The following is a 9,149-nucleotide window of genomic DNA, read 5'->3' as shown; positions in this document are numbered from 1 at the left end:
ACACCAACTGCCAACACCAACTGCCAACACCAACTGCCAACACCAACTGCCAACACCAACTGCCAACACCAACTGCCAACACCAACTGCCAACACCAACTGCCAACACCAACTGCCAACACCAACTGCCAACACCAACTGCCAACACCAACTGCCAACACCAACTGCCAACACCAACTGCCAACACCAACTGCCAACACCAACTGCCAACACCAACTGCCAACACCAACTGCCAACACCAACTGCCAACACCAACTGCCAACACCAACTGCCAACACCAACTGCCAACACCAACTGCCAACACCAACTGCCAACACCAACTGCCAACACCAACTGCCAACACCAACTGCCAACACCAACTGCCAACACCAACTGCCAACACCAACTGCCAACACCAACTGCCAACACCAACTGCCAACACCAACTGCCAACACCAACTGCCAACACCAACTGCCAACACCAACTGCCAACACCAACTGCCAACACCAACTGCCAACACCAACTGCCAACACCAACTGCCAACACCAACTGCCAACACCAACTGCCAACACCAACTGCCAACACCAACTGCCAACACCAACTGCCAACACCAACTGCCAACACCAACTGCCAACACCAACTGCCAACACCAACTGCCAACACCAACTGCCAACACCAACTGCCAACACCAACTGCCAACACCAACTGCCAACACCAACTGCCAACACCAACTGCCAACACCAACTGCCAACACCAACTGCCAACACCAACTGCCAACACCAACTGCCAACACCAACTGCCAACACCAACTGCCAACACCAACTGCCAACACCAACTGCCAACACCAACTGCCAACACCAACTGCCAACACCAACTGCCAACACCAACTGCCAACACCAACTGCCAACACCAACTGCCAACACCAACTGCCAACACCAACTGCCAACACCAACTGCCAACACCAACTGCCAACACCAACTGCCAACACCAACTGCCAACACCAACTGCCAACACCAACTGCCAACACCAACTGCCAACACCAACTGCCAACACCAACTGCCAACACCAACTGCCAACACCAACTGCCAACACCAACTGCCAACACCAACTGCCAACACCAACTGCCAACACCAACTGCCAACACCAACTGCCAACACCAACTGCCAACACCAACTGCCAACACCAACTGCCAACACCAACTGCCAACACCAACTGCCAACACCAACTGCCAACACCAACTGCCAACACCAACTGCCAACACCAACTGCCAACACCAACTGCCAACACCAACTGCCAACACCAACTGCCAACACCAACTGCCAACACCAACTGCCAACACCAACTGCCAACACCAACTGCCAACACCAACTGCCAACACCAACTGCCAACACCAACTGCCAACACCAACTGCCAACACCAACTGCCAACACCAACTGACGGCACTAACGACACTAAACGCACAAGAACAACAAATCAAGCAACCACTCCGACCACTAGCTCACCCACAAGGGAACACAGAACGCACCGCTCCTCCCCTCATTCCAGCCGCTTATGACATCACCAACGGCCAACAGCCTGGTCCACCATGACCCCCCACAAGGCGGGGAGCCAAGACCACGTGGTCACATCTGATTCCAACACGGCACCACAACATTCCAGGACTCAGTGTGGGCTTGGAATTCTATCCTGGTGTGGCAGCACAATGGGAGGTGTTAGGGCACAGCTGAAGAGCTGACAGACAACGGACGTTTCCAAAGGAGGGTGCCAGATTAACTCTCAGCATTCTCTTGCAGGGCTCTTAGGAATGCTTCAAACCCATTTTCACTGCCTAGCTCATTTCTAGAAAGTCCAGTTGAGAAATGCTCACTTTGTCTGGGGAACGCCTCTATGCATCATGAATGAAAAATAAAATAAAATGGGCACGCGACCCTATGAAACTTACCTCTCTGCTCTTGCTGTCAGCCAGACACCTCAGATGAGCATGACGTGTCCCTGCTCCTGAATGAAGATCCACCCAAGTCTGTGTTCCTCTCTGCTCCATCTCTGGGTCTAAAAGAAACACAGACAGAGATGATTACAAGATCCTTTGTGCAGATGAAAGCACAGAGTGCACACGAATTCTCTTTAGCAAGAACTACTACTTGAGAATGCATAGAATCCACACATAAATTTACTTTCTCTTTAACCCTTTTTCCTTTGTACATGATTCCACTATTTATACCCTCAATTAATGATTCATACTGCACATGATGTTATGATGTAGAATATTGACAGCAACAGCACAAAACTATGACAGAATCCACAGACAGTTTTTTGAGAGGTAGTATGAAAGATGAACAGAAAGGAAATAGATTCATTAAAATAACCTTGTTAATCCTCTCCCCGTCAAAAAAGGAAGACTTCTGGGCACTGTTACCAGCAGCTCCTAGAACACCTTGCACCACAAACTGCGGCACATACATTTTCTTCCCACAGGTCCCTCACCTCCCTCATTAGTTTCAGATTCACTCAGGTTAAAATACATGGATCAGAACAGCCATTCAGTTCTGCTTAGGCAGGATCCCACCGCCGGGATGTCTCCCAGTCCCATTCCCTGCTTTTCCCAGCACCAGTTGGGGAAAGGAACAGCAACTGACATCACCTACCCAGACTTCTGCAGGGCCTTCCATTTGGTCTCACATCACAGCGAGAAGCAGGAGAGCTCTCGTGGTACAAGAGAGTGGTGGGCTGGAGAAATAAAGGCTGCCTCTAAGATGGTGCTTCAAACAACATGTGGAACTGGACATGAGACATGAAAGACAGGGCTACATGCCCCAAAAGGGGGGAAGTTCCAGTTGCTGCAAGCCATCGAGGTAACCAATAGAGGGGCCCTGACTACAGCCTGGGCGGGGAAAGGGACAATAGAGTATACTGGGCTGTGTGGATTAGGTGGCCTGGCACATCTCAACCACAGAAATATAAAGCCTTGGTGGACACTGGCGCACAATGCACCCTAATGCCCTCAAGTCACCAAGGGACACAACCAATATAGATCCATGGAGTGACTGGGGGTTCCCAAGAATTGACTATGTTGGAGGCCGAAATAAGCCTCAATGGTAAAAACTGGCAAAAACACCCTACTGTGACTGGTCCAGAGGCTCCATGTATTTTGGGTATTGATGACCTTAGGATGAGATATTTTAAGGATCCCAAGGGCTATCGATGGGCCTTTGGGATAGCTGCTGTTAACACAAACTGTGTTAAGCAGCTGTCAGCTTTACCTGGTCTGTCAGATGATCCTTCTGCTGTGGGGTTGCTCCAGGTAAAAGACCAAGTGGTACCAATTGCCACCAAAGTGGTACAAGACAGCAGTTCCGCACCAATAGGGACTCATTGCTCCTCATTCACAAGCTAATTCGCCAATTAGAGAATCAGGGATTGATTAGCAAAACTCACTCGCCTTTTAACAGCCCCATATGGCCAGTGCGTAAAGCCAATGGAGAATGGAGGCTGACGCTGGATTACCGTGGCCTGAATGAATTCACACCTCCATTGAGTGCTGCTGTACCAGACATGATAGAACTCCAGTATGAACTGGAGTCAAAAGAAGCAAGGTGGTTTGCCATCATTGACATTGCTAATGCCTACTTTTCCATCCCATTGGCTACAAAATGTAGGTCACAGTTTGCTTTTACCTGGAGAGCTGTTCAGTATACCTGGAACTGTTTACCTCAAGGGTGGAAGCACAGCCCAACCATTTCCATTGGTTGATCCAAGCTGTCTTGGAACAGGGTAATGCTCCCGAACACTTGCAGTATATTGATGATATTGTCGTGTGGGGCCATACAGCAGCAGAGGTTTTCAAGAAAGGAAAACAGATAATCCAAATTCTTTTGCAAGCTGGTTTTCCCATTAAGCGCAGCAAGGTGAAAGGGCCTGCCCAGGAAATCCAGTTTTTAGGTGTAAAACGGCAAGATGGGCATCGACACATCCCAGCAGATGTGACTGACAAAATCACTGCTATGTCTCCGCCCACCAACAAGACAGAGACCCAATCTTTCCTGGGAGTAGTGGGCTTTTGGAGAATGCATGTCCCAAACTACAGCCACATAGTGAGCCCCCTCTATCAGGTAACGTGGAAGAAGAATAATTTCTCATGGGGTCCTAAGCAGCAGCAGGCTTTTGAGCAGATAAAACAAGAGATAGCCCATGCCGTGGCCTTGGGGCCAGTACGGACGGGACAGGATGTGAAAAACATAATCTACACTGCTGCTGGAGAAAAAGGTCCCACTTGGAGTTTGTGGCAAAGAGCTTCAGGAGAGACCCAAGGCCGACCCCTGGGATTTTGGAGTCGAGCATATAAAGGGTCTGAGGAGCGCTATGCTTAAACTGAGAAGGAGATCTTAGCCGTGTATGAGGGGGTTCGGGCTGCTTCTGAAGTAGCTGGGACTGAGGTTCAGCTCCTTCTAGCACCTCGCTTGCCTGTGGCCCCCCTGTCACGAACACAGGTAAATTTTTGTTTAAACCGTGACAACTACCCAGAATGCTGCATCAGGGAATTTTTGCCTAGAACTTTAGAGAACTATTTTTAACTCAGAAAGGTCAGAGATAGAAAGTTCACACTGATTTCTGGGTCACCAGCCTCACCGTACATCAGCATTTTTGGTTTTTAAATGATACATAAAGTTCTCAATGGCACTGCTCTAGTTGGTAGTTCTTTCCCTTTCCATGCAGCTCGCTCTGTGCATGGCTTGTGAACCGCTATTCAGGCCAGACAGCTGCAGCCCCAAAGACCTGCCATAAATGTACAAATTCTACCAGGATAATGTCTTGGGAGTGGAGAAACAGGATGCGCAGTCATATGGCTCTCACACATACCTTGTACAACCAGCTTGGCTCTGGACTGGGCATCACCAATGTCACAGGTGTACACGTCACTGTCACTTTTCTCCAGATTTCTTATGCTCAGCTGCAGGTCTCGTCCTTTCTGTGCCATCTCGTATTTCCTGCCAGGCCTGAGCTCAGCAATGCCTTTCCTCCATATGACAGTGTATGAGCATTTCTCGCACTGAAATGAAAAAATTGTAGTTCCACTTTCTTCAGTTTTCAGATCTGAAAGTTCCTTGATAAAGTAATTAGGTTTTTCTGGAAGGAAAAGAGGGGGATGAGGGTGTGGGACAAAGGGATTTGTTACCCCGACAAGTCTCAAGCATACAGAGGTGTCCTGAATCTCCTTTGCCCTCACTTCTAGAACATCACATAGAGATGCAAAGAATCTAAGAAGTCCACAGAGTCCACCCATTTACATAGGTTTGATAATTCCAGTAGATATCTGGAAAGTTCAATACCATTATACATGCGCTGGTAGGATCTCATCTGATAAATCTGACTTCTCTACATGCCATCCCCAGTGTGCTTTTCAACTCACCTTGCACAGTGACCCTGGCTTTTGTTTCAGAGTCCTCTGTCTCACAGGTGTACTCCCCGCTGTCCTTGGCGGTAGAGTCATGGATGATCAGAATGGCCCCAGTTCCCTCCTGCTGCAAGTCGTACTTCTGGCTTTTTCTGATTGCTTTGCCATCCTTGTACCACCTGATGTTCAAATCCGGCTTTGACAGCTCACAGCTCAGGCTGATGTCCTGCCCTGCTGCTGCTGTCTTATCCTCCAGCTGTTTTGAAACCTCAGTAGGTTTTCCTTGAAGAAAACATTGCTTTTTGAGTAACATACACTTAGGGTAGGATGCCTCTCTCAAAATACATGCATCTACATGCTGGAGATAAGTTAGAGAGGCACTTGCAACAGAGGCCATCCTACAGCCAGCAGTAATCTGCAAAGTACAGACAATAGAATTCCAGGCAGCATTTATTCTCTCTTAAATCTACCCAATTGAGGATGATGAACCATGTCTGAAAACTGCCTCTTCCTTCTCTCCACTGATCACACTGGGAGCCTCGGATGATGCTCTCAGATGCACATGCTCTAGATAGGAATTTGTTGTACAGCTAGATGATGTGAAGGCCATCCCTTCAGCTTATACTTAGAGGATATTTGCTCCCACAGTTCCCTCAACAGATCATTCCTGATTTACTGGTAATGGAACAAGCTGGAGTGAGATGCCCATTTCCAACACTACCCCAGTGCTTTGGGTAGTTCTCACATTTGTGTAAAATGTTTTGTCCTTTTACTTATTTTTAAGAGAAATTCTCAGTGCTTCGAGGTTTAAGTAGAAGGTTGCTATTCACTTTAACCATATTATGAGTTAGCTCTCACGACAATCTTATCAGAAGACAGTTGAAGGAATCAGACCCCAGAATCTCTCCCATCTCATTACCTTTCACAGACAGAGAGGCTTTGGAGGTTAGACCACGGGCAGTAAAAACGACTTCCCCAGCGTCAGTAGGAGTCACACTTTTGATAATGAGAGTATATTTCTGACTCACGTTAGAAGCTTTAAATCGCCCACCATTTTTCACTCTGCTTCCATTCAGTGTCCAGTTGAACTCATCAATGCTTTCATGGGACAGAATGCATTCAAAAGTACAATCTTCTCCCTCCTGGATTTCAGTGGTTTTCAGCCGTTTGGTAACGCCACTATTCAGCTCTGGAAGGTAAGAGATACGTTAGTATGAGGTTTATATGGAGAAAAGGCATTTGTGACTGACATGAGTAGCAGTACTGGTGTTTTAACTTAGGATTTGCAGAACATGGCTGCATTCCTTACTGATGTATTCTCTAAGACATTCTCCACTCAGAATTACCAGAAAGCTATAAAAAAAAAAGAGACATGAATCTCTTGTCTTTGCTCTGGAAGAACTACAATTAGAGCAGCTCAGTCCATGGAGCAGAATGAAGATTCAATGAGCTACAGAGGGAACAACCTAACAGAGAGGACAACTCTAAGATGCTGCGTGAGAAAAAGGGTTTTGCCTACGACAAGAAATTAAATGTTTCTATTAGCTAATTTGTTACCATCCTACCCCTACTGGTGTTCAAACCATTTCTCCATTTTAGGGATGTTTAGAAAGGAAATATTTCCAGGACATTCTTGATGTGTTTGGTGATTTTCATGGCAAAATGAGATACATTCACATCAAAAGCAATGGGAATTTTCCAGACATCACTGTGCTAAATTGCAGTAATACACTTCTATTGTAGAAACTATTAAGGCTCGTGGGGGAATAGGTGTAAGACATAGTGACCACACTGAATGTGCTTTCAGCACTCCTTTACTTTCCACAGTACTTAACCTGAACGCCGACCTTTGATTTGGCAACATCACGGACAATATCACAGGTATAGAAACCTGCATCTGACTTCTCGAAGTCATGGATAAGGGGATATAGGGTCTTCCCAGACTGTACCAGCTCATACTTGTTGCCAGAAGTGAGCAGAACACCGTCCTTCTTCCACACTGGTTTGACCTTCTCTTTAGAGACTTCGCATTCCAATTTAATCACACCCCGCTCCTCACCAAAAACATCATCCAAGGACTTCATGAAGACAGCAGGCTTCTCTGCAATTAAAAGGGCAAAACAGAACAATGTGATACAGTAGTTGAGACATTTCCAGTTGCTTTCAGATTTTTAAAGAGGGATAAATAAATCTTTACCAGTACTGACAACACCAATACAGAACCTAAAGCGGTTTCATGTGTGTTGACTGAATGCACTTTATGGAATTCTGAACTAATCAGTAGGAGAATACAGGGAACAGGAGGGACAGCCTGCATTGCCGGTGGGTGGGACTGATATCATATGAAGTAATTGGGATGCAGCTCTTCTAAAGCTGGAGAGCTGGCATTGCCCTCACACGGAGCACAGCTCATACAGCAGGCCACAGGATTAAGAGGATAAGATGCTGAACACTTTTGATTTTCCTGTTTTATTGACTCCTTTTATCTATCTTCTATTTCACACATCAGATGTTTATACTGGGGAAAAAACTTCCACCAAATGCAAAAGAAAGGAGAAAGAGGAAATCCTTCAAACTCTGAGCGCATAGAGTAAAAGAACTTAATTGCTGGGGAGAGCAGATTAGAATCACAGTACCCTTAGAATTGGAAGAGACCCTTAAAGGCCATCTAGCCCAGCTCCCCTGCAATAAAAAGGGACATTCACAGCTAGATCAGGTTGCTCACAGCCTGGTCATTAGTCATCCCAGAGGCAAAACACACACTGAATGATCTCTCCCTGCAGTCATAAATCCTTGGAGACAACAGCATTGACACTGCATGTTACTGAAGCAGTAAAAGAAACTGCTCTTGTAACTCTCCTTATGCTAAATAAAATGATGATAAAAAGCAATGGAATGCTTTGGCAGGACACCAAAACCATCCTCCTTCGTTGATATCTGCTGCAATGGAACCTTCCACTGGAAGAAAGCCTCTGATGACTTGTCACCCCAGAGAGGTCAGCTTTAGAAGCAGGACTGCTGCACAATAGAATGAACTGGAGCTCCTTAGCATCTCTTACATCCAGGAGGGCTGTGATCAGACCCACCTATCACCTTCAGGTGCGCTTTCTGACACCTTGTCTGACTTCACTGTCACTGTGCCAGCATCCTCAGGCTTAACCTGCTTCATTGTCAGTGTGCAGCAACTGCCAACGTTCTTGATGTCATTGTAATTGTTGGTGTAAAGGAGGCTGCCATTCAGGAACCATTCCACGTCCTCGTCATCATGGGACAGCTTGCAGGAGAAGACAGCAGAGCTCTCTTCAATTTCTACATCCTGCAGGTTCTACATTGCGGGCTGTGAGGAAACAAGGTGAACTGTTACCACTGTTACTATAAATCATACTGGGATGCGTTAGAATGGTTGGACTAGATGATCTTTGTGTAATCTTCTCAGTGAAGATTATACATTTATAAAGTTAGCAGGAGAGAACGGCAGAAATCAACCAAGAGAAGAGAAATCTGAGGTGAAATAGGACATGTAAGAGACCACCCCCCCTGCTCATACCTTCAGCTGTCAGCGTGGCCTCAGTCTCTGCAATTCCTTGCACTTGTACACACCAGCATCATCGGGCTTCAGCTTCAGAATCTTGAGCTCTGCTGAATGCTTATCCCTCTTGATCTTGTACTTCTCAGAGGGCTTGATGAGTGTGTGGCCTTTGAACCATTTCACAACCTTTGGAGAAGGCCTGAAGTCACAGGACAGGATGACAGAATGATGTTCCAAAGCTGTCTTGTCC

General features: G+C 46.6%; 1 long non-coding RNA gene across 1 annotated transcript; it reads right to left on the bottom strand.

The window, feature by feature from the left end:
• Positions 1-1,930: 1,930 nt before the first annotated feature.
• On the bottom strand, positions 1,931-5,134 carry LOC146756146 (uncharacterized). Its single transcript, XR_014937609.1, has 3 exons — positions 4,836-5,134; positions 2,624-2,705; positions 1,931-2,027 (listed from the first exon to the last, which is right to left on the bottom strand). It is a non-coding gene; the product is annotated as an uncharacterized LOC146756146 (long non-coding RNA).
• Positions 5,135-9,149: the final 4,015 nt, after the last annotated feature.

This window comes from Coturnix japonica, chromosome 28 (genome assembly GCF_054131305.1).
Source record: "Coturnix japonica strain WE chromosome 28, WE-NBRP24, whole genome shotgun sequence".
Classification (NCBI taxonomy): Eukaryota; Metazoa; Chordata; class Aves; order Galliformes; family Phasianidae; genus Coturnix; species Coturnix japonica.
This window is presented reverse-complemented; position numbering and strand designations above follow the sequence as displayed.